The following is a 26,271-nucleotide window of genomic DNA, read 5'->3' as shown; positions in this document are numbered from 1 at the left end:
ATAAAATTCAAATCATTCAAGCGATTCCAGAGAAACTTAACGTCAGTCTCAGAGATTCTTTAGGAGAGGGGGGGGAACACAATGTTTGAGCACTCATCATTTACCAGGCACAGCGCCAAGCCTCACAATACTGTGTTATCTCAATGGGTCTTTGAGATGAGGAGAGAGAACATTGTAAAGGCTTAAAACTCACCTTCTCCCACGAACATGGCTATAAGCCAGCCTGGGTCCAAAGCCCAAGAATAATCTGGGTTACCAGGTGGAGCAAAACAAACTGATTTAAAATATTGATGCTCAGCAACCTTACACTGGAGATACATCCACTTGGCACCTGAGCAGGCCACTTACAACAGACACCTTCACTGTCACCCTGCAGTGGCCAGGTGTGAATGCATTTCCTAGAAACAGCTGGGAGAAGGAACTGATATTCATACAAAGGGCTCTAACTAGACACAAATCCACTCACAGGCTTGGATTAGATCAGTTACTTGCAAATTCTGGGCCATCACCTAACAATACACGTGACAATACAGCCTATTCAATCCAGGTAGGCACTGAAATTTCAGTGATTTGCATGCCTGTAGGATCCAGAGGACCTCCGCTCACCCAGGGCCATACTTAATCTGTGAATATATATACCCAGGAATTATTACCCAGAACCCACAAAACTAGTTAAGTGGTGAAAGACGAAAGGCTCAACACAAGTCCAAAAGCTCTCGAAACATAACTTCACTTGTTTCCAGTGCTCAGAAAGTCTTAAATAACCAGCAGGTGAACCACATGAACGCCAAGAGAAGAGGAATCTGATAAATGATCAAATGATGCTGCCCTCTCTCCATTTCAAAGATGCTCTGTACCTTTAAAAGCAAAAGGGATGGGTGGTGCTAAGATTCCAAGCTTTGTTTTCTAAATACTTAAAAAAAACAAAAAACTAATTTGGGAAAGACTTAGCTACAAGGGCACAATGAGGTTACTCGTTGCCAAAATTACTAGCATTTTTGTGGACCGTGTACCTTGATCAGTAATTGAGACCAACCAACAGATTGTACAGGTGTCCAGCAGTCCAGATTTTCCTGCAGGAAATAAATTTAAACACCAAGTAGCCTGCACTTCAGTAAGGGAAAGATGGCTAGTTTAACCTAATTGCCGTGCCCATACCACACCCTACCCGGCTTGAGAGGTCTCCACTCACACCTGAAGCGAAGTCCACCGGGTTTGTGTTAGCGGCGGCCGAGGAGCAGGAAGGCGCCCACCAACCTGGGCATCTCCACCGGAGAGGAAGATCGCGAAACGCCCAGGGCTTCCAAGCTGTCTCAGGTCGGTTCGGCACCGCCCACCACCACCAGCTCCTTTCCTTCCTTAAGCCTCCCTTGGAGAGGAAACAGGAGGAACCGCATCCCAGGGCGCAAAACAGTTGAAGTGGTGGAAAGCCCGCCCCCGAAGCGTCCAGACCACAGCCTCTCCAAGCATAATTTTGATCCTAACCCCGAAACCAGTGTGGTCCCTCCAGACCGCCGGCCGGCGGAGGGCGGTGTGCAGGCGGAGCGCGACATGTGACCTACGCGCCCTGGGGCATGAAGTCAGCGGGCACACCGGGCAGGACGGCCTCCGCCTCTCCAGTCACCCTTTAAGGGGCTGCAAATGCGAATCCTCTCGAGACACCAAGGCTTGGACCTTGGGACCCTAACTCGGATCAAGTGGTCCCTCTACCCGAGACCGGTTCCAATAACAATCGGTCTGCTAGCCTATCCTCCCGGTTCCGCGGACAGAGCCCTTACCCCTGGTTCGCCGCACTGAACTCCCAGGGGCTGAGCTACCTGCTCGGTTTGGCCACCGCCGGCCCTATGTGGGGAGCAACTCAGGGCGAGCTCAAGGGGCCAGAAGTTGGGCGAGGTTCCTGAAGTGACCAACTCAACTCCAACCCGAGGGCGGGGAGAGGCGTGTCTGCGGGCCCTAGGGGACCTCCTCGCCCTTCTGAGCACCTGGCCCTGCCCACAGCCCGCCCCGCCGCTGCCTCTCCCTGCTCAGACTGGGTACACACGACCTTTGAAAAGTAAACGCGTGTGGGGTTGGGCGACCTTGGGTGGGACGCGCCCAGGTCTGTGTCACGGGAGGGCGTGCGCGCTCGGGGAAAGTTAAGCCTCAGAGGGGTGGCCCGGCGGTCGCGTCCTCGCCCCCCGCCCCCGAGGATGGTGACGCGCGTGGGGGGCACAGGGCGGCTGCAGAGCGCGCCCCCAGCCACACACAGGCGACCTGTCAGCGGGAATCCGCGGGCAGACAACCCCGGGGGGGAGGACGAGGGGGCGCGCAGGCGACGGAAGGGAAGGAAGGGCCTGCTTGACAGCAGGCGGCGGGCCGGAGAGCCTCCGCTCGCGCTCGGCGTCCGGAGCCACTGGTCCCCGGGACACCTGGAACGCGCGTCGCACCCCGCATCTGCACCCTCGGCTCCCCATCACCCAGACGGCATGGCCCTTAGGGCCCCGGCAGGTGGTCCACGGGCGGCCCCAACTTACCAGCTCCTCGGCGCCCGTCGGGATGCAGAGCTCTCGCGCCGCCGCCCCCCGGCTCCCGCCTGGGCCCCGCGGTCCGGCCCCGCAGCGCTGCACCCCGGCCGCTCCCCCACGTGCTCGCCCAGGCCGGTGGAACACAGAGACATTAAATACTGAGGACGCGCAGCGACGTGCCCGCGGCGCGACGCAAGGCCCCGCCCCCCGCCCTCGTGCCCCCGCGCTCGCTCCGCTCACCTGCGCGTGCGCGCCGCCGGCCGCTCCCGCCCGCGCCGCTCCCAGCTGCGCCAGAGGGGGCGCGGTGTGGAGCGCTCGGCCAGCATCCCGCCGCCGCCTTCCGCAGCCGGGCCTTGCTCGTGCTCTCGCGAGACGAGCTGTAATCTCGGCGGGGCTCGAGAGAGGGGCCTGGCAGGAGCGTTCGGAACCCCGGGAAGCAGAAAGGTGTGCTCCGCGTTTCCCGCGCGGGTTCTCCCGCCTCGGCTCTGAGCGGACTGGAGGGGTCAGTTGGACCACCTGCCTGCGTCGTCACGGAGGGCCCCCTGGAAAAGGCGGAGGGGCGGGTGAGCGGCAGGGCTCCCGTTGCTTCCCCGTAACTGGCCTTACATTGTAATGCATAGCCCCGTGGCCGTTAATAATTGCTTAATAATAACCGCGTAATGGGAGTGCCTGGCACCGCTTCAACGCAGCGTTCGTGCCCGTTTTCACAACTTGGTGATGTCGAAGTGGAACACTTTCCTCTAAGTGGGTTTGGCTTTTGGAATAATTCCCGTGAGGACATGATAATCACCATGAGTCACTGACTCCTCCGGGAAACTTGGGAAAATAAATTGCCCCCAGACAAGTGGGTGGGGTCCCGGCTGGCCAGGCCTGCGCCCGGTCCTAAAACATAAGGACTTGAAGTGAATATTGGTTTGGGCAAAATATAGAAAAGAGATCGTGCTAAGAACTCACCATTACTTGGGAAAATGCTTCACTAGTCAAATGCAAATTTAAAGGACAGTGAGATGCTATTTACCTATTGAATTTTAGGTATCAATTCATGTAGTATATGTGAGTCCTGATGCACAGTGTGATTAGTGCCATGAAGGAAACAAATAGGAAGCGGAAAGAGGAAAGAAGTAACAAGAAGAGACGTACTTTAGGTCCTGTGGTTAGAAAAGGCCTGAGGTGAAATTTAAACTGAAACCTGCTGGCTGAGAAGGAGCTGGCCTTGCAAATTGTACTTGGGAATAAGAGCTGGGGAATATGTCCTGCAGAGGCAACAACACGGGCAAAAACAGGAAACAGCTTCTGGTGAACTAGAAGATCAGTGTGGATGGAATGGGGGCGGGGGGGGGGGGCACCGGAAAAGAAGGGAGAGGGAGGAGGTTTTGTTTTTTGGAGGGTGGCAGTGAGGGAACTGGGCTGCCTTATAAACCATAGTAAAGCTTGAATTGTATTCTACTCTGCTCAGCACCCCCAAGCCAGGCGTGCTTCCACCTCAAAGCCTTTGCACTTGCTATCCCCTCCAACTGGAATATTCTGCAGAACTCTGCAGAGCTCACTCCCTCACCTCTTTCATGTCCTTTGCTCAAAGGTCACCTACTCAGTCACCTTCTCAGTGAAGTCTTCCCTGGACTCTGTTTAAAATTGTAACCACTCCTCCTCCCCACCTCCACAATTCCCTGTTCCTCACCCCTTCTTTATTTTTCTTCATAGTACTTACCACTATCTACATACTGTCTACCTGACATTCATGAGAGGACACATTATTGAGGGCATGGCACATGGAGGACACTCAGTAAAAATGTGTTTAGTGAATGAATGGAAGCCATTAAAGAGAGTTAAGTAGAGATTGACATAATATAATTTCTGTTTTTAAAAGGGAGCTGTTGCTGCTGTGGAAAGAATGGATTAGGGAAAGACCAGCATAGAAGCAGGAGACCAGTTGGGAGGCTGATGCAGTGGTCCAGGTGAGAAATGATGCTGGCCTGAGCTAAGAGTCATGGTAGTGGGTATGAAGAGGCTGCTTGGGACTCAAGATATATTTTGGAAGTAGTAGCAACAAGACTCCATCATGTTATTGGGGGTAAGGAAAAAGAGACAATGAATGATGCTTCCTCTGGCTTGAGTTACTACGTGAAATGGGGTACAGTTTATTGAGGTGGGGGACGATAGGGGCAGAGAATCATTAGTTTCATTTTGGACCCATTATGTTTGTACTGTTTTTGTGACATCTAAGTGCAAACAGTACTTAAGTTGGATGTGCAAGTCTGGACCTCAGAGGAGTGGTCTGGGTGGGAAATACAAATATGTATTGAAAATCATGTAAAAAGCAGATATTTTAAGGAAAGACAATGCCCTGGTGGTGGTGGAGGTAGGAATGGTCTACAGGGAAGAAACTGAGAAAATGATGTCCAGGGAGGGTAAGTACAGGAAAGCGTTGGTAGGAAAAAATGGGGAGAGGGAGGGAGTAGAAGAAAGAGGGAGATGAGGCTCTGAATGTGGTGCTGGGAAGGAGGGACAGAAAGCAGGGGGCAAATGAGATTATCAGTCTTATCCTGTGTGTGGGGACATGGGCAATGCCTGCCAGGATGAAAGGAATGAGGGAAGAATAGAGGAGAGGGGTAACTGGAATATGAGAGAAAGTACAAGACAGGAGTCAAAGGGGAGAAGACGAGAGCACAGGATTAGCTGGGATCATAACCAGAGATCCACCCAGCAGCTGTGGCTTAGGAGGTGGCCACAGGTCAGGGCAGTTCAGAGGTCATGGGGTGGCCCTAGTTTAAGATTAGAAGGTGGAGGAATGAGAAGAGAGGTGAGGGTGGAAGGTGATCCTAAGAACTTGGCCATGAGGAAAATAAGATGATGCTGTTAGACTTAAACTTTAACATCAATTCTAAATGGGCAAAGGTCCGCCGAAGGCAGGGATTTTAAGCTAGGAGTCATAAAACAGCTTCAAGGACATCCACAAACCCCATGAAATTGTTCAGATGGTTTTATAAGGTTGGCGCTTTTCTGCAGAAATAGTTGTGGATAGCTTCTGTCAGATTCTCTGATATTATCCTGATGTTAAAAAAAAAAAAGAATAAGGATCTGGTAAGTAGAGCAAGAGAGAGGGTAAAGCCATATCTAAAAAGGAATATGTCAGTCAAAAGGAGATGAATAATAAAGCACCCAAAGGAGACAAAAAAAAAGAAGCGGGCCATGCCCACCTAAGGGAGGAGGTCCCCAATGTGATCTAATCTAGAAGCTGCCATCTTGGATAAGTGGAAACGGTCAGATCAGAACCCGACGCAATGATTCATTGACATTATATAACTCATGCCCCTCGTTCTGACTCCATACCCACCGAGCAACATTCTGATGAGGCACTGTGGAAGGCACTGGTCCACCTGACAGGTAGATTTTTGTCATTGTAAATTACATAAGTGGCTGTCTTGTTTTCTGCATCTGGTGCACATCTCGTGAATGTTTTTTGTTTGACTCAGCTTTCAGTTCTGGGACTCCAACGTGGTGAAGTTTCTGAGTCTGGTGAAAAGCTGAGTGAGGGCTTGATACAGGGCCGTGGGGAATTTCATCAAAACATCATCCATGAGGCTCTTTAAAAAGTCAGCCCAGTTGTCTTCCCTTGAGAGCGCCTCCAACTTCAGGGGGCACATAGTTGAGAAATGTCCTGCCTTTCCTACAGGAAGGATCTACAGAAGGAACTTTTTCAGTGCTCACAAATATGAACTGTCCCCTTTATAGGCAATACAGTGAAGGAGTGTCTTTACTCCTTCAGTTTAACTGAATAAACAAGTGGAACTCAACCCCTCCCACTCTCCACCCAACTCCCTATTCCCTTAAACTGAGGAAGCACTTGGCTATGCCCCAGGACTGTGTGTGTCTGCAGGGAAGAATAAATGATCTGCTCCCAGACAAGTCAATGGAAAGAGCTGGGGAATAAACAATACTAATGGCCAATACTTAATGAGCACTTGATGCCCAGCACTGTGCAAAGTACTTTATCTTAATCCTCTGCCAACCTCAAAAACTAGATACTCTTGTTATATTATAGTCTCGTTTTATAGCCTTTAGTCACACAGCAGCAGAGGCAAGGTTTTAACCCAAGCAATCTGACTTGAAGCCCATGGATTAACCAGCTCACTCTAGTGCTGCAGGAGGCACACCTAGAAAACCAGGGAGCAGAAGCATGGCTGCTGTAGATTGAATTGTGTCCCCTCAGAAAGGATATGTTGCAGTCCTAACCCTGAGTACTCAAAATGGGACCCTATTTGGAAATAGGAACGTTGCAGATGCAATTAGTTCAGTTGAGGTCGTAGTAGGGTAGATTGGGCCCCTGATGTAATATGACTGGTATCCTTATGAGAAGGCAGCTGTGTGAAGACAGAGACACACAGGGAGACCACCATGTGACAACAAAGGATTGGATTTATGCATCCACAAGCCAAGGAACACCAAAGATTGCCAGCAAACCACCAGAAGTGAGGCAGAGGCAAGGAAGGCGTCCCCTACTGGTTTCAGAGGGAGCTCAGCCCTGCTGATACCTTGATTTTGGGCTTCTTCCCTCCAGAACTATGAGACAATCGATCTATTGTTTTATGCCACCCAGTTTGTGGTACTTTGTTGCAGCAGTCCTAGGAAACCGATACAGTGCCCTTCTTTCTTGAACCCGTGGATGCCGGGTAGAAAAAAGGAATGTGAAGTCATTCAGCAGATAATAAAAGGTGGCTGTCCCCTTCCTCCCCTCCAGACCCAAGATGCTATGGCTTCACAGGGCATAGGCCCCACCCAAGTGGCTATGATGAAGGGGCCTCAAATAGGCACCACCCAGGCTCCAGCACCATCATCACCTCATACTTTTGGGGACTTTTCCAGCCGTATAGTTAAGATCTTAATTCTGGTTCTGTTAAGTGGGTGGCTGGCAGTATGGCTGGCTATTTCCCAGAGCCCCCTTCACTCTTCCCAGCTTCTTCCACTGGCACTTCAGTTTGGAAGTTAAGCCTAAGAAACTCTACAAACTACTTCAGGCAGGGTGAAGTTCTAACGCAAACCAATTTAGGTCCTTCAACTACAGCCAAGCTCGTGCATGTAGAGAAGCAGTTAAATCATCAGAGACTCTTACCTACCTCATTTTATTCCATGGAAGGTATCTCTTTCTGGCCCAACTGTGGGAGTCCCCGCAGGAGGCCCCCGACCATGCTGGGTGCCTGTATATGGATGCTTGAATTGCTTGGGCTCTATAAGAAAACTGTTGTGAGCCCTCTCTGGGTGGGGTTTATGACCTTTTGTGCAGTGTTTCTGTTAGTTTGCATACCTTTCTCTGCACCGTTGCAGCTGAGATGGTCCAAAACCACAAGATCCAGGAGTGTCAAATAACTGCAGGGAGATGGGAACTCCCCTGGGGATGAGACCTTTAGCCAAGATGATCCACTCCCAGAAGTGATGAGGCAGAGCATGTAGCAATACGGGAGCTCACACACTTCACCCAAATCTTCCATTGTTCCCAGCCTCCACGCACCCCCTGCCATTCCATTGGAACCATTTCACTCACACTATTTATTCTAAAACCTGGGAAGTTTCTTAGTAACCTCTGTCTCCTGTTTGATCAGGCGCTGCACTTTCCCACAGACTAATGTGTTCTACCCAGGTCTGCCACTAGCCCACACAGTGGCATTGTGCAAATTAGGCAACAGGTGTCCCTGCCCCCAGGCAGATACTGCCCTGTGCCAGGCTCCATGGTGAGCAGAGTAAAATAGCACATCCTGGATTTCAGCTGCCGCTGCCCTTGGGCTGGATGCCCTTGTGCAGGACATGACCTGCATGACCCTCCATGACATTCCTGCAGTTGGGAGCAAGTCCTGACAGAGCTAGTGCTGTCTACCGTGACACAATCAGCCAACCAGACTTCTTGGGGTTTGGTGCACCACACTGCAATGGCTTCATTCATTTAATTGCTGCCAAAGCCTGAAGTATTGCCATGCTCAGCATAAGTACTTAAAGAACAGTTATTATCTAAGTAACGTTACCTACCTTCTCAGTTTCCTCATTTGTCAAATGAAGATAATAATCAGACCCTTCTTCATGGGGTTGTTGTGAAGATTACATGAGATAATCCATACAAAATACTCTGCACAGTGCTGAGCCCAAGAAATAAAAGCTATTATTCCAAGTGCTTTCATCAATCAATCAAGAGCAAGTCAAGATTTATTCAACAAATAGGCAGTAAGCAACTATTTTCTGCCAGGCTTCGTATAAGGTGCTGTGGTTACCAAGGTGAATACCCCTATCTGGTAGGGAAGGTGGATGTGAACATACGCAAAGACCGTGTGCGGCGGGGTCAGCGCTGTGACAGAGGTAAGTACTAGGTGGGATGAGAAGTGATAAATGTCCATGAGTTTCATTCTGCTTGTTTTAGGGTCAGGGAAGCTTGAATGTATCACTGGTACTCTTTCTGCATTTGAGATTCACCAAAATAAAATATATTTCTTCGGTTATCTATTGTTGCATACCAAACCACCCCCAAACATCCACTGATTATTAGCTCATTGGGATGGTTTGTTTCTGCTCCACATGTTGTTGGCTGGGGGACTTGACTGAGGTTGGAGGATCCAAGATGGGGTCACTCACATGTCTAGTACCTCAACTGCAATGGCTGGAACAGCTGGATGGCCAAGCATTTATTTCTTTCTCCTTGTGGTCTCTCCAGCAAGGAATCTGGACCTCTCTACATAGTGGCTTAGGACTCCAAGAAGATGAAGGCTAAAGCTGCCAGGTGTCTTAGATCCAGGCCCAGACCTAGACACCATCACTCATGCTGTACTCTATTGGTCAAAAAAAGTCCCCGGGTCAACCCAGATGCAAGGGGAACATCCATAGACCCCACCTCCAAGTTGGAGAAGAGGTAGAGAATTGAGGACATTTTAAACCTACCACTTCTATTATCATATTCCACTTTACAGCCAATTTATGACTTAGGAGGTATCTAATTGGTGAGATTCTGTGGCTGCTTCAGGAACCAGTGGTATGAAATGCAGTGTGGCATAGCAGCAGCAAAACACAGGGTTCAAATGCTCACTTCAGTACTAACACACTATGTGGCCCTCAGGTGAGTTACCAAGCCTCTCTTCCCACCCTTTCCTCCTCCGTAAAATGAGGGGCAGTAAGATCTAATTCTGCACGGTTATTTTGAGGATTAGAGAGAATGCAAGAAAGCACTGCACACGGTAGATGAGATGGTTGAGCAGAGCCTTAATACTGGTGAGGTTGTTAGGTTTCGTGCCTTTCTTCTTAAGCAGAGTGATACGACTGGTACGTTTGGAGCCACTCCTGTCTGTCCTGGAAGCACCCAACAGACCTCTAGTATTGCCTGCCCCTCCCTGAGAGCCTCAGCAATTAGGCCATGGAGTTGGGGCATGGCTTCTCAATTTTCTTCAACGTTTTGGAAAACAATTTAGTAATCATTAACAAGAGTCATAAAAAGCGTTCATATCCTTTGACCTAATAACTAGATTTCCAGAAAATTATCCCAAAGGAATTGGTTCAAAAGAAAAGCAAAATCCATACACATCAAATTCTTCATTGCCATTTTCTCTAGAGTAACTAAAAAGAGAGAAACAGCTTAAATGTCCCATAGTAAGGGAATTGTAAGCTAAGTTATGATACAAAGAAATACTTGCTGAGATATTATACAATTCCTAAAGTGACAAGTATTATCACTATAGGATAGCATGGAAATTTTAAAAAGTAAAATGCTAAGTGACAAATTCAGAATTCAAAAATTTCTTCACATGAACAAGGACTAGAGCCAGATGTGGAAAAAATTTGTTAGCATTTGGAAAGTGAGTTTGGAATTGATTTGTTTTCTTTAAAAATATTCTTTTTTAATTTATTTTTTTAAAGATGATTCTAATGGCCTCCTTTTCTTTTCTTTTCTTTTCTTTTTGCAGGCTGTTTTTTGGTGAGGAAAATTGGCCCTAAGCTAACATCTTTTCCAATCTTCCTGTTTTTATTTTCTCCCCAAAGCCCCAGTACATGGTTCTATAACCTAGTTGTAAGTCCTTCTAGTTCTTCTATGTAGGGGGCTGCCACAGCATGGCTTGATGAGTGGTGTGTAGGTCCACACCCAGGATCCCAACCAGTGAACCCCGGGCCACCAAAGCAGAGCATGCAAACTTAACCACTATGCCACTGGGCTGGCCTGTTCTTTATTATTTTAATCAAATTTAGAAGGAAAATTTAGCCAAGCCCAAATGGAAAAATGGTTTCTTAAAAAAGAAAAGCCACAAAATAAATACCAGAGACTAAATTTCAGGGCCTTTAAAAGTACAAGTGCTTAAGCTGCCGCCTGAAGATTCTCATTCAGAGGGTCCCAGGTATTTCTATTTTTTCAGACCTCCACAAATGATTTTGATGTTCAGCAGGGTGAGACCCACTGAGATAGACATTCATCATTATCCTGTCAAATGATCTAATAAACACTCTGTCTGATCAGAAATAGCAGTACAAAGAAAACTTCCATAATTAGAATTTTTTTACCCTAATAAAATATGTTCCTACTTGTGGGTTTTTCCATTTCCATTTATTTAGCTGTACTCTGACAAATTTGTAGCCTTTGTACGTAATCCAGAACACAGAAAGGACAGCTTTTGATAAATACGTGTGGTTCTGTACAATGTAAGGAAAAAATATGGCATAGGAGTGATAGCCAGGGGTTAGCAGGAAGAGGAATAAAAGCAGAAAAAAATGTCATCTGCATGTCACTCAAAAAGTATTGATGGAATTATAAGGATGATCTCCCACTGTGACCAGCTGTGGCCCTTTCCTAAGGAATAGAAGTCTCAAATAGTCTCATGAGATTAATATGCATATTTTTCTTTCTTTTATAATGCTGGCATTGAGTCATAGGGAGTTATTGTTAAAGACTAAAGAGTAGAAAGAAAAAGCCAAATAGAGCCTTGTCCTACCCAGCTTAGCTTCCAAAGAATATAATGAAAAAGATGGTCGATTCTTTGAAAAAGTATTGGCGTTAACTAGTTTTCATGATGACTATGTTTCGAGACCATCATTTCCCAAAGTGTGCTCTTTATAAAAAATAGTTCCTCAGAAGGCTAGAGGTATTACTTGAAGGGGTTCCTTCCTTGATGAAGTACATTTGTATTGCAGGATTTAACCGAGGTAGAGAGGTTTCTTTGAAGGACTTCTCAGGGCCTTTGTGAATTGCCAAGAAAAGAATATAATATGAAATATGAAAACCTTCTCTTGGTTGATGGAACATACTTTGCAAAACACTTCCATAGACCATGTGATTTCCAGTAAGAGCTAAATAAATGTTACTTATTAAAGCAGGGAAAAATTAATACTGGGTATTATGGTCCTAAATTTACATTACTTAATTTGTATTTGTCACCTAAGGAAAATTAACTTTCATGTGAAAATTATGAGATAATATATAGAAAATTCAACAGCCTCTCCAGACAAACCCTTAGAACTAATGAGAAAGTTCATTAAAGTTTCCAGACATAAGATCTTTGCCAAAAGGAAAATTGCTTTCCTATACACCAATAGCAAACAATTAGAAAATTTAGTTTTAAAAATACCATTTATAATAGGACCAAAATATACACACTATCTAGGAATAAGTCTAATAAAATATGGTCAAAACTTCTACGGAGAAAACTTAGTCTTTATTGATAAAGACATAAAAGAATTCCTAAACCAATGGAGAGGTACCATGTTTGTGGTTTGGAAGACTCAATGTGGTAAAGATGTAAGTCTCCATCTGTCACTCCTTTTGCTTCCTAATTAAGATTTACATTTTTCTTCTTACCCTTTCATTCTCTTGTTTCTTAGAATATCCACAAATGAAGAAGGTATTAGCTCTTTCGTTGTTAGAATTCTGCCTGTCTTAGCAAGCCTCTAATGAGACATGTTTTAGCGTTCCATCTAGAGATGCCCAATAATAACCTGGGGGTTGTTTGTAAGGTTTCCAGTATAGTGCAAGAAGTTCTTAAACATTAGTGTAATATCAGATTCCATGAGCGGCCTAGGCAATCTATTTGTGTCTTCCAACTGCTGGATATCTCTTTGGTACCTTAGCTAAAAAGAACTTTTCTTGTGCTCCAAAGTGCCCAGTTTAACTTACAAAATGGAATGCAGTAGATGTAATGAAGGCAGCTTCTTGGCTCCCAACAATACTCCCAGTGGCCACATTTGTGCTACATTTCCTCTGATAATTGACTCGACCCTGCGTCACAGAGGTGGGCAAGTGATCCGGGCTGGGTCGGTTCCAATGCCTCATTCCTCTGGCCTGTGATTGGACCAGGTAGGGGACACTTGACCAACCCTGGGCTGATCAGTCTTTCCCGATGGAGGAAAGAATAAAGCTAACATGAAAAGAGCAGAAGAGATAAGAGACCAGTAGTTTTTGAACCCCTGGCTCCAGTCACCCCTTCATTTGAGTGGGTTGAGGATATGAGCCAATAAAGGTCCCCTTTTTTGCTTAAATAAATTCAGTATGGCTTGCTGTCTCTTACAACCAAAGACTCTTCACAATAAATAAGCAGGTGGAAGCTTCAATTTCCCAGGAGTCTACACAGGCTGCTAGTCACACAGCCAGAAGTTATTCAGGGAAGCTGAAACACTACAAGTTACAGGAAAAGAAATTATTAGAGGAAGGAGACCTTACATAATGGTGGGAGGAGCTGGGGAAGTGAAGGATCAGGAGGAAAGTTGGTGATCAGAAGAGAGGTCACCATTTGGTCAATCATAGAAGTTAAGCACATCCAGCACTGAAATGGCATGGCTGAGGCAAGGCTCGTGAGAGGTCAGTGGGCAGCTGTGCCTCTGGGTAGCTAGCACCTTTGTGGATCACTGTCAAGGATCTGGTGGTGAGTTGAGGGCCACTGTCAGTCAAGAGGGTCAGCAGTTGGAAAGAAGACGTAGATCAGGAGGAGAGAACAAGGACAGGCTGGAACCCATGGGCACCTTTGCGTCTATCTGCAACCACTTCTAACCACAACAGTCTTCAGAAGGCAACAGCTGCTGCTCCACCTCCACCTTCTGTCTCGCGCACATTCCTCTTTGGACCAACTCCTGCCTGGACCTGTACAGGGAGAGAACTCTGGGAAATGTAGATCCCAAGTTATTCAAGTTGGCACAGTACAAACTGCCCTAACCTTTATCCAGGCAGCCACACACTGAGAACTTCCTGTAAAGGTTCTCCTGTAAAGAAGGAAAACCAGATGCTACCATACTTGACTTGACCGGGGCCTCTGCAGCAGTCTGACCCCGAGCTGCCAGCTGCGCTTCTCCTTGGGCGATTTTTCTCACACCTTCCCAGGTTCCTAGCTCTGCAGCCCTCTTCTCTATACCTAAGCACCTTCGATCCTCCTCTCAGATCTGTAGGCTTGGCCCTGCCATAATTTTTAGGACTGATTCCAACTTTAGAACAGGAAGGTTAAGGATGGGTAGTCTGCTGCCTGGCGACATAGCACAAAGGTAAGTTTGCTCCGAGGTCAGCTTTGACTTCTTGCCCCTGCCCTGGGTTCTCTTGGCTGGCTTCTGCCTTGCTCCAGGAGCCAGAAATGCCATTTTGATTATCTGCTGAGCATCCCCTCCAGGGCTCCCAGGACTAAGTGCCTGCCTAGCTTCGTTGCTCCCCAAGCCCCACCTGAGTCCTGCCTCTGAACTCCAGCCGGAGCAACAGCTGCTACCTGCAAACGCGCTTTCCCAGATATCAGCTCCTACAAGTTTGATTTCTGATTGCGGCAAACCCATGACATGCTTGAGCAAGATTCTCCCAAGCCATTGTGAACCCCTACATTGTTTGTGCGGGTGACTTGTTCTCCAGAACCAAAGGGTCACCTGTTTGTTGTGCATAGCCTCGCACCACATATTCACCTCCTTTTCAACTTTCACTAAAATTGGACTCTCCCTTGATGACAGTTTCTGTGCATACTCAAACAGCTTCTTCAGTCTCTTTTTTTGTGTAGAGGACAAGTGGACCTGTTCATCCCTCTGAGCCCAACCCGGCTGAGTTCGACATTCAGTTGTATTTCATTTTCTGGTTGAATTTCTCTTTAGTTTGATACCGGCGGCAGCAGCTGACTTTCTGTTCCAAAGAAAAAACTATTGTGCTTATTGTTATTTTGTAATTACCTAAGGAATGTTGCTGCATGCCCAACCATGAGCAAAGGACCAGAGTCGAGGTGAGATGGAATACCGATCATTCACTCAACTCATTCCCATGTGCGAGGTGTTTAAGATGCCTGTCTTGGCAAATGACAAATGAATGCATGTCACAGATCCTTGGGGTCACTCAAAGGTATTTTAAGTGGTGAGTGGCATCCAGGAATGCCAAGGGTGTTAATTTATTACTGCTCTGTTGCTACCCTCTATCCTCCTCTTGTCATATCAGATGACCCTGATGCCTCCTATTTTACTGAACAACTGCTTATCATCAATTGCCCTGCTCCCTAGATTCTGTGTTCTGCCTGCCAAAGTAGACCGCCTCCCAGCACTCACACCTGTGAGCTGCATTCCCAGGACATACCCTGGGGGGGTGTGTCAAGTGTCAGGTTCCCACCCCTTCCAATGTGCCTTGTTTCTTCAATGCTCTGGAGCAGGTTGGCTAGGATGACCATCATTACCAATAACACATTGAACACTGGTTGTACTGAGTCAAGGAAATACTTTTAAATACTTCTGCTTGCTGCAGGGAAATATACCAAGAGAAAATAAAGGCATCAGTGAGATAGCTTGGCTCATTAATCATCTCCTATGAGCCATCCTAAATTCTAACAAGTTGAGTGGGGTTATCACTGACTACATGATAGCCATCAAATTGGGCTGTAGTTCAAACATATGATCCAATGGCACTTCCATGCACTCTACTCCTCATTGGACTCCTTGTGTAATCATTGTGCAGAGTCCATCTAAGTCCATTTTGCAGAAGTTGGAGCAGCACACTTTTGTTCTTCTAGGTGATTGCAGATTTTATAATCTTTTCTCTTAGCATGTTTTGTGTGTGTGTATGTGAGGAAGATTGCTTCCTCTTTTTGCTTGAAGAAGATTGTCACTGAGCTAACATCTGTGCCAATCTTCTTCTATTTTGTATGTGGGATGCTGGCACAGCATGGCTTGATGAACAGTGCTAGGTCTGCATCTGGGATCTGAACCCACGAACCCTGGGCCACTGAAGTAGAGCGCACAAACTTAACCACTATGCCACCGGGCTGGCCCCTCTTATGATGGAATTTTTACCACAATTCTGACTTATTTACTGCTGAGTCCTTGGTCAGGAGCCCATTGTCCCGTTTTAGTAGTATTCTTTTAAGAAAATGAAGTGTATTTTAATTTTTTTTTTAAAGATTTTATTTTTTTCCTTTTTCTACACAAAGCCCCCCGGTACATAGTTGTATATTCTTTGTTGTGGGTCCTTCTAGTTGTGGCATGTGGGATGCTGCCTCAGTGTGGTTTGATGAGCAGTGCCATGTCCACACCCAGGATTCGAACCAATGAAACACTGGGCCGCCTGCAGCGGAGCACGCAAACTTAACGACTCAGCCACGGGACCAGCCCCTATATTTTAATTTTTTATTCAATGAGGATTTTAATTTTTAAAAGATCCACTCTACCATGAGCATATTGTGAGTCCTGCCTCTGATTTGTGCCCTAAGGGGGTGTGCGTGTGTAGCAGATAGTGGGGGAGGGGGTGGCGTGGAATGAATATGGTCCTTGGAGGAGAAGCTCTATTCTAGGACTGATAACTGTGATGTTTCCTAAATGGCAAAAAAACAAAAACAAAACGGGAGAGGCTGCTAGTTGGGATAACCGTGAGCCAGGTTTTCCCCTTAAGACTCAACAACACCTTCAGCTTCCTCTAGTTTTCTTCCAATGGAATTTCAGCTCATTCTTGTTCTTACTCCGGGCAAAATGGAGCTATTCCTTCTTTTCCTGACCCTATTTTGGCTAGAGGCCCTGACACTTTCCCCCGAAGCCTCAAAGCCTCTCCTAAATACCTGTGGTAGACCAAATAATGCCCCCCAAAGATGTCCACATCTTAATCCGCAGAATGTGTGAATATGCTACATTACGTGGTAAAGGGAACTTGGCAGGTATCGCTAAGTTAGGATCTTAAGATGGGGAGATTATCCTGGAATATCTGTGTGGGCCCAATGAAATCACAAGGGTCCTTATAGAAGAGATGCAGGAGGGTTAGAGTCAGACAAGGACATGTGACTACAAAGCAGAGGTTGGAGTGATGTGGGGCCGTGAACCAAGGCATGTGGGCGGCCTTTAGAAGCTGGAAAAGGCAAGGTAACAGTTTCTCCAGAAAGAAGGCAGCCTGACCCATATCTTAGCCCAGTAAAACCCATTTTGGACTTCTGACTTCCAAAACTGTAAGAGAATAAATCTGTGTTGTCTTATGCTGCTAAATTTAAGGTAACTTGTTACAGCAGCAATAGGATACTAATACAGTGCCCCAGCCAGCATTGTCTGGACGGTAGAGGCTGAGGGGTTATCTAGAGCTGTGCTGACAATGTGGTAACCACTAGCCACATAGGGCTGTGGAGCAATTGAAACATGGCTAGTCTGAACTGAGATGTGCTGTAAGTGTAGAATACCCACTAGATTTTAAGGACTTGGTTAATGTCTTGGATACATTGGGTTACCTAAAAAACATTATTAAAATTACTTTCACCTGTTTATTTTAACTTGTTTAAACCTAGCCACTAGGAAATTTAAAATTACACATGTGACTTGCATTATATTTCTACGGATCAGCACTGCTCTAGAGATTTGTATGAATCTCGCTACCGCAGTTTTTGATGTCACTGTGAGACCCAGCTGAGTGGCGGAGACCTTCTGCTTCTAGTGCCCCTGGTTCCTGTTGAGTACTCTTGGACGCTGCTGGAAGGGCACCTGCCCTGAATCACCCTGAACCTGTCTAGCTTGGGCCCTGGCTTCCCACCTTAAGTCTTTCAACCTTAAGTTTTGCGAGCTGGGGGCCAGCTTTAAGGAAAAGAACACAAAATCAGGCTTGGGTCTTGGAGCAATCTGTGCAAGGGCGGGACCTTGAAGCTTAAGCTTCATTAGCCTCATGGTCTATCTGCCTCTGCCTTCTCTCCCAAATCTCCCCTGGGGTGGCTCCTTTCTCCCAGTCTCTAGTCTGGGAGATCCCCACTCCCAAAGGGATCCTACTCTGCAAAGATCTCTCACTAGTTCCTAAGACAACAACCAAATTGGCCACTATTGCCCTTAACCCAGGCAAAGGGGGTTAGACCTTGAGCTTTGGAGGATCCCACATATCACACACACAACAGGTGTATGAGGGAATGTAAGGGGGCCCGTCAGTGGGGATTTGGCACTCAGGACTGGCACGGCACACTCCATAAACCCTAAACATTTGTTCCCATCACTTACACTGTTGAGGTCCTAAGAAATTGCTTTGTTAACATTTCTCGCCCTATGTCCTTGGAACAAAAAGGACTGAAATCTAATGGCATGAAGGTTTCTAAGTTGCAGTGCTGCTAACAGAGAGCTAGACACTGCTTCAGAGTGCAAGGAGGAGGAAGCACTTAAGAAAAAAAGACAAATCTATTAAGTTGTCAAATCTTTCATCTCAGCTGGCATGAATGCAGTAGATTCTTGCATAACAAGGTATCTTTTCCCAGTGGTGCATAGTTCTGGTGTTTGCAACAGTTGCAAATGACAGCTAAGGAATATTTTGTAACATTACATAACTCATATAACTCAGATTTGTATAAATGCAGGTCTTGATGCAACACTATATAAACATTATATGAATCATCAACTAGATGCACATTGAATGCTAGAATTATAGTTCTTTATAAAAATTTTAATAAGATGTAAATTTTCCAACAATTTAGATATTAATTTCAGCTTTATTTAAATAATTTTGAAAATGAGTACAAGTCAAGATCACCATAGAGATAGAAAATACAAAAGTGGAGCTCAGAGAAGAAAAAGGCTGAAGGAAAATGAAATAGAACATAGTCTTCTTAAATGTCTAAAAACTGGAAACAATGGGAGGGGCAGACTTCTCTTGAGTGTGACCCACTTAAAGTTTGCAGACAGGACTTTACACATTCTTTGTTTAATAAAGATTTCACTACTAATCAAATGAAAATGAACAAAAATATCTTCCAACCCACAATTTGAAACCTCGGATGAAATTCCTGCAACTTCATCTTCTTCACTAAATGCAGACTTAATTATTGACTAAAACAATGAAAACAACAAAAGAATTATTCATAATAAAGTCATAACTCAGAAAGCCAAATGCAATTCTTGCCTGTCCATTAGCATATGAAGAAAATTGCATTTATAAGAGCTGCAATTGAATGTGAAAACCGAAAAACCTCTGGAGCTTTACTACGCTTATTGGATAGAGATCCTGAAAAATGGCTGTCACATTCTGACAGCATAAATATGTTCCCAGCAAAATGCAATTCAATTCAAATTAATGATTACAATTTTCCATTGCCTGAACATGGCAGAAAATTTAGTATTTAATTTTACAGCAAAATTATTTTAGATAGAGAAAGAAATTGTAGAAATAGTTTTTATATGTTTTTACATCCTAGGTAGCAAATATTTTATTACTGCTGTGACAGAGTTCTATAACCAGTCCACAAGATCAGTTTGGGCCAGTTAAGGTGTTTGTGCCTGGAAACACTTAGGTTCTTGACTAAAGTGAAATATCACTTGTGCACACAAAAAAAAATGCATACACGACTACTAGAATTAATTTTTTTAAAGACTGAATAAAGGGCCAAACAAAAATAGTATTCAACAGAGACAAATGATGTTCTTATATGATGTAGGATGTCCTTATAAAATAAAATTTATCTCCAATACTTAATCAAACATGATGCTTTTTGTGGCAATGACAGCTCAAAATTTACAGAAAATAATGGAAATTTTCTAGGTTTCGTAGAAATTATTTCAAAATGTGATGCGAAAATATTCAACACATAATATAGGTTTAAAAATGCATCAGATGATCACCATATAGAATGGAGAATGCAAAATGAGATTATTAATTTGTTTTAAAGTAAGAGAACTCATACACAACATATTTAGAAGTAAATCTTACTCAATTTAATTAGATTATATTACAAACTATAATCAAAAGTAGTATATTTCTTTTTCTTTATTATTATAAAAGTAATATATTAGATTTTAAAAGTCATGGAAACAAGTAATATATATATTGATGAACCACCAGAAAGAAAAAACCCAAGGAAATTGAAATTAATATTCCCTGAGTTTACATTTCCAGTGATAATTACATTCAATCGTATTTGCTGTTTTGCTGGCTTTCACTCATTTAAAAACCACAGCTTTATGGATTTTTTTTATTTTGTTGTCATGAAAGTATGTTCTCTTTGTTGTGATGAAACTAGTTAAAGCAGAGAGGATGTGTTTTATTTAACCGTTTGCTAGCTTGATTTTACACTTTAATTATTTAGACATATGGTACATGAGTCTCTATTTGTGTTGTTACCTGGGCCCAACAAACGTTGGCAGGAAGCCTGGTTGCCACCCACCAGATCTGACTTCCTCAGGTGTGGATCCTCAGAGCCTCCTGGAACTCGCTGTGCAGCCACATCAGTTTGCCAAGCCCTGGTCACCCCAATCCCCAGCTTCTTCCTCAACCTACCTAGCCCGTTGTTGATGTACCAGCGCGTCTCAGGATCAAGTGCACGTGTGTAGCTACAACAGAGTTCTGAAAGTGTGAAACGTACTAAACCAAGCATGTGTGCGGAGTGGCCTCACAGGCGAACTCAGAATACTCAGAACTCTTTTACCAGCTGAGGAAACCATCCTACTCCTTTCTCCCACCCTCCAGACTCCCAGGTCACCAGTATTTGGTATTTGAGAACTGTGAGTACCAGTCTTGTGGGAAGTGAAGAGAGATTTAAGTTTATGCTAATCTTCCCCTCTCAAAGCCTAATTACTTAAAGGCCATTGGTCTGTGTGAACTCCTACAGCTATTAAGAGTTAGGGAAGTCACATATTAATTATTCAAATGATTGATCTGCTGGATGAATTAGCCCCCACCTTCCCCTCATGTCCCAGCCTCTGAGGTGCTTTCCCCATTTGTCAGCCACTGTGTACCGTGGGATGCAAGCTGTCCCTAATTGTTGGAGCAGTACATCTGCTGATCCAAAAAATAAGAAGTACATGCAGATGGTAACATTCTGGGTTCAGTCGCTTAGAAGATTTCTCGTGCATTACAGCGCTGCTCCTTTCTATTACCACAGACCCTCAAGGGTAGCTGCGAAGGGAAGAATTTAGTGGCAATCTGTGCCCACATCCAGATAAGGGATGGACTGCTCCAGGCTCTTTGATGTCCAGAAGAGCCTAGAGTCTGTGGGGTGGGATTTCCCTGAGAGCAGTACTTCCATTCCTCAAAGACAGCCTGGGAGAGTGAAAAAACAAACACACGGAAAAATAGGACAACTGAAGCCTGACGAAATAAGCTGGTACCTTACCCACCCCAGGGCATCTTGTGAGTTCAGCTTTGCTGGGTCTTGCAGAAAAATCACTCACTGTTTCTCTGTCTTTTATAGAGACATGTTTTCTTATTATTCCATAAGGAGTGGCTATGTATTGTACAAACTACAGGAATCACAGATAAGCAAAATAACATACAGCTAACTGCAGATGAGCAAAGTAAAATATAATAAAACAAAAATCACCTGTAATCCTACCCATACTATCACTGCTACACTTTGCTATATATCCTTCCAGTCCTGTGTTTGTGTTTGTGTGTGTGTATGTGTGTGTGTGTGCATGTGTTTTAGTAAAAATGAGGTCATATTGTAAATGCTATTTGACAGTCTGCCTTTTTAATCAACAATATTATGAAGGCTTTTCATGGCTTCAAATTTTCTGCTTTATTACCGTTATTATTGAAAATAAATTCTCAATATATGGTAGCTACTTTTATGTGCCATGCACTATGCTAAGAGCTCCAATTAAGTCATGTCATTTAGTCATTTCTGTGACTCTAGGAAGTGGATATCATTATCCCCATTTCACAGATTAGGAAATTAAGTCTCAGAGCTTGAGTAATTTAAAATATGCCACAAAAGTGGTAAGTGACATCACAGATTAGAGCCCAGTTCTGCTGAGAAAGCTCAGGTTTTTAATCAATATGATAAGACTTCCGCTTAGCATCATCTTCTAATAATCTTTTGAGTAAAAACAGGGATAGATCAACAGGTAGTAGGTGAATCAGGCAACTGACAATCAAAAGACATACAGAAACAAATGTAAGTATAATCAAGCATATCATCATATACATGGATGTGCAGGGGTGTTTGTAGATCACAGAGATATAATGATACAATCCGGGATCAAAAGAAGGAAAATCAGAAGTGAGAGTGAGGTCAGAGGAAATGACATGGAAAGTGTTTTTCATCCTTTCCCTGGGCAAGTTGAGGACATCTCTGAGAAGTAGAAACTACCCTTTATCTCCTTTTCATCCTTATAACCAATCTTCTTCAGTCACATTTGGTGGCTCCCCTTCCTTGTCTCACCCACTAGCTGGGGATATTTCCCAAGGAAGACCACATTCTTTTCTTTCCTTTTCTCCCTCAGGTGTCTCAGGCCTCCGGATAGCCTACCTCTTATCATCAGATGATTTTCAAGTCAATATCTAGCTCTCCCCTTTATCCAGAGTTATGCTTCTGCAGCTCCAAATGCCTGTGGATTGCTCTACGTGCATATCCCAGTCATTTCAAATTCAAGATGTAGAGCTCAACTCTCCCCTCCAAAATTGATTCTCCTTCTCATCCCTCAATTTCTGTTAGTGGCATTATTGCTCTCTCACTCTCTGGGCTCCAATCTCAACTTATCTTTGATCATTCCTCTTCCATAGCCCACTTCTAAGCAGCTCCTCCCCACCACACCTTGCTCAGAGAAGTAAGCCCTAGCCTTTCCTTGAGCATAAATTGAAGGGTGGTAGCAGGTATAAGCCTGGGGTCACACATTCCAACAGGATTCCATCACAGGTGCATCTGACCCACCACAAAAGGGAAGAGAGAACACGATGAATATCTTTTGTTTTGGCCTGCCCAGTGTCCCTTCTTCTAGTAATGGAATCATCTCTTCATTTGGAGAAGACAACCCTCCCCCATTATCCATCCACAGTTTTCAAGTGGGGCTGACTCACTTCCCAGCTCCAAAAGCCTGGGCACCTGAATCAGGCCAGACTAATCAGAGTCAGAGAGAGTGGACCAGGAATGGACATGTGACTCAATCTAGGCCAATGGAAATCATTCCAGGTACTTTTGTGGAACAGAGTGGGAAGAGATTCTCCCTTTTTTATAAATAATTTTTTCTTTTCTCCTCAAAGCCCCAGTACATAGTTGTATATCCTACTTGTAAGTCCTTCTAGTTCTTCTATGTGGGATGCTGCCTCAGCATGGCTTGATGAGCAGTGTGTAGGTCCATGCCCAGGATCCGAACCAGTGAACCCCGGGCTGCCAAAGCGGAGTGTGCGAACTCAGCCACTATGCCACCACACTGCCCTGAGACTCTCCTTTTTATAGTTGATGGAAAATAATTGTGAAACTTTCTGATGGCTGTTTCTGTCGTGACTTGGGAGGCCGCTAGCTGAGAATAAGGACCAGACAAAAGAGAGATGGAGCACTGAAGACATCTTTGACTATCTAGATCCAACCGTGTTTGAAGCCAAACAATCCCTACACTTACGTGAGTCAGCAAATTCCCTTTTCTGCTTCGGCCAATTAAAATTTGGTTTATGTTATTTGCAACTGAAAGAGTCGTGTAGTATTCTCACGCTCTTCACAAACATCCTGTTTCCTTCTTTCCAGACACGTGATGGGAGTATACTTCCATATCCTCTTTGAAGTTAGATGTGGAACGGGACCTGCTTTGACCAATGACATGGGAGCAGATATTTTAAGAGCCAATACAAATTCTCCCACTTCTTTCTCTCTCCATAGCAACCAGCGGTACTCCAGTTAGTGTTTCTCACGTCAGCCTGGTGTCCAGAGTGAGAGTAACGTGGAACAGAGCCCCCAGCTGACCTGTGACGGACACATAGCATGAGAAAGAAATAAACCTTATTTTTTTCAACTACTGAGATTTTGGAGTTTTTTGTTCCCACAGCTTAATTTAGGCCATCCTGACCAACTCTAATGCTGACTAGTTTAGAGAGGAAAGGGATTGTTGGTTTCTTAATCTCTGTGTCGTTGTATATAGCACAACAATGTGAATGTATTTAATGCCACTGAACTATACTCTTAAAAAAGGGTAAAATGGTCAATTTTATGCTAAATATATTTTACCTAAATAAAAAAAATATCATCAGCAGGCAATCAGATGTTTATTAGGGGCCTAGGAGGTAATTCTATGTAAATGGCTTTGATGGCCAAAAACATATTCTTTCTTGCATTCATTCGGCAAACCTTTACTGAGCACCGCCTCTGTGTCCATCACCATGCTAAGCACTCGAGGTACAGACACTTCTGGCCTGGAAAAGCTTCCTTCCAGTCGGAGGGCACTTGTCACAGCTGTTTGCCATCCCAGCCCCACCCCTCTCCCCCTTTCAGCTTCTTCCTGTATCAGCAGACCCATCTGTCTCCCTCATCAAGCAGTAATAGCTGAAAGCCGCTGTAGCCATTTAAGGAACACTTTCTGTAATCTTTTTGCCCTCCTCCTCACTAGCATGGTGATGAAGACAACAAGCTCTGGGGTCCAGCAGGCCAGATGCAAATCCTAGCTCTGCCACATGCTAATTTTGTGACCTGAGGCAAGCTACTTAATTTCTCTGTGCCTCCATCTCTTCGCCTATAACATGGAGGTACAAATAGGGCCTGCCTGTTATGATTGTTGTGAAGATTAAATGAGATATTTTGCATAAACGTGTAGCCCAATGCCTGGCACAGAGTAAGTGCCGAATAAACATCAGTTACCATTGATTAGTTGTTCTAAGCTCCGGGTTTACCCTGTGACAATACTGGCATATCCAGGCCACGAGTGGAAGTTACAGTCAAGGATTCTGTACCCCAGACTCCTCTGTGCTCTCCATGTACTCACACTTATATACTTACGGTTTGGCTCACACTTCTTGCCTCTCTCTGCAGGGACCATTGCTGGTCCACAGCCGCTTGGGAGCACCCTCGAGTTAGGCGCAACCTGTTCTTCCTCCTGACAGGTGGCTCTGTTCCCAGCCCACAGAGTTCAATGAGAACCTTTCACTTTCACATCTAGCCAGAGCTGGGAACTGGGTGTGCCCTCCCAGATGCTTGGCCAGAAGCTGGTTCCCAATGGTTACAAAGCAATAAAACCGAGGCCAGCCCGTCAGGGGAAGGCTTCTAACAGCACAGGATCCCAGCCTCCATGGAGGCAATTCCAACAAGTGTTTGTAAGTGTGGCTGGGTTGATATTTTAAAGTTCCCCCTCATTCTCATCAAATTTCCAGAGGGCCTCCCTGCATACCCCACCCTTTGTGAACATGAGTAACCCTCCCACAGAATCAGAAAACAAAGTTGGCGAATACAGCGCGGTTACATGCAAAACTACTGCTGGGTAAACAAAGAGATGGGAGGGCATGCTTGCAGAGTACATCTGTAGAGTAACATGATTGTGTGTTTTTGTCCATCTTTTTAATAGTTTTTAGAATTTCCATTTTTCAGGTTAATGTGCAATGAGAACTTGGAGTCACTCAGAGGAAACCTGAATGTAAAATCCTTCTAATAATTTTCTTCCAGTCATTCATAGTTATCTCAATTAAATCTAATTTCAATGATTTTTTAGCAACTGGTTTTTATTGAGAAATTCCAAAATATCTCATTTGGATTTTTTTCCTTCTATTTTCCTTACTTTTTAAGAAATTAGCAGACAGTTTTTTAGAGCAGTTTTAGGTTTACAGAAAAATTGGTAGAAGCACAGAGGATTCCCATATACCCCCTCTCTCCAAGTACACATTTTCTCCTATTATTAACATCTTACATTGGTGTGATATATTTATTATAGTTAATGAATCAATGTTGATACTGGGTTATTATTAACTAAGGGCCATAGTTTACACTGTCTCATTCATTGTGTCATACAGTTCTATGGGTTTTGATAAATGCATAATGTCATATACAGAATCAGACAGAATAGTTTCACAGCCCTAAACATCACTTGTCTTCCACTTACTCATTCCTCCCTTCCCTCCCTACTAACCCCTGGCAACCACTGATCTTTTTACTGTCTCTATAGTATTACCTTTTCTGGAATGTCATATAGTTAGAATCATACAGTATGTAGCTTTTTCAGACTAGCTTCTTTCATTTAGCAATATGCATTTAAGGGTCTTCCATGTCTTTTCCTGACTTGGTGGCTCACTTCTTCCTTTCAGCTTTATTGAGGTGTAATTGACACATAACATTGTATAAATTTAAGGACTACATGTTGATTTGATACATTTATAAATTTCAAAATGATTCCCACCATAGTATTAGCGGCTACCTACATCCTATCACATGGTTACCATTTCTGTTTTGTGGTGAGAACATTTAAGATCTTCTCTCTTGGTAACATTCAGATATATGACACAGTATTATTAGCTATAATCACCATGCTGTGCATTAGGTCCCCAAACTTGTTAATCTTATAACTGGAAGTTTGTAACCTTTCACCAATATCTCCCCATTTCTCCCACCCCTAACCCCCTAGTGGCTCATTTCGTTTTATCATTGAATAATATTTCATTGTATGCAAGTACCGCAAT

General features: G+C 44.5%; 1 protein-coding gene and 1 long non-coding RNA gene across 7 annotated transcripts in view; one reads left to right on the top strand and one right to left on the bottom strand.

Moving 5' to 3' along the window:
- Positions 1–2,908, bottom strand: part of AKAP1 (A-kinase anchoring protein 1) — a 33,512-nt gene extending 30,604 nt beyond the window's left edge. Inside the window, exon 1 of one of the 6 annotated variants that reach the window (XM_070227452.1) lies at positions 2,745–2,908. The gene's annotated coding sequence lies outside the window, so the exon portion shown is untranslated. The other 5 variants (XM_023652836.2, XM_070227450.1, XM_023652837.2 and 2 more) reach the window with 5 other exon arrangements.
- LOC106783365 (uncharacterized) lies at positions 2,869–23,630 on the top strand. Its single transcript, XR_002811536.2, has 3 exons — positions 2,869–3,006; positions 4,372–4,459; positions 23,495–23,630. It is a non-coding gene; the product is annotated as an uncharacterized lncRNA (long non-coding RNA).
- The last annotated feature ends 2,641 nt before the right edge of the window (positions 23,631–26,271 follow it).

Source organism: Equus caballus, chromosome 11 (genome assembly GCF_041296265.1).
Source record: "Equus caballus isolate H_3958 breed thoroughbred chromosome 11, TB-T2T, whole genome shotgun sequence".
NCBI lineage: Eukaryota > Metazoa > Chordata > Mammalia > Perissodactyla > Equidae > Equus > Equus caballus.
Note: the sequence above shows the minus strand (reverse complement) of the source record. Positions and strands in the feature narration are given on the sequence as shown.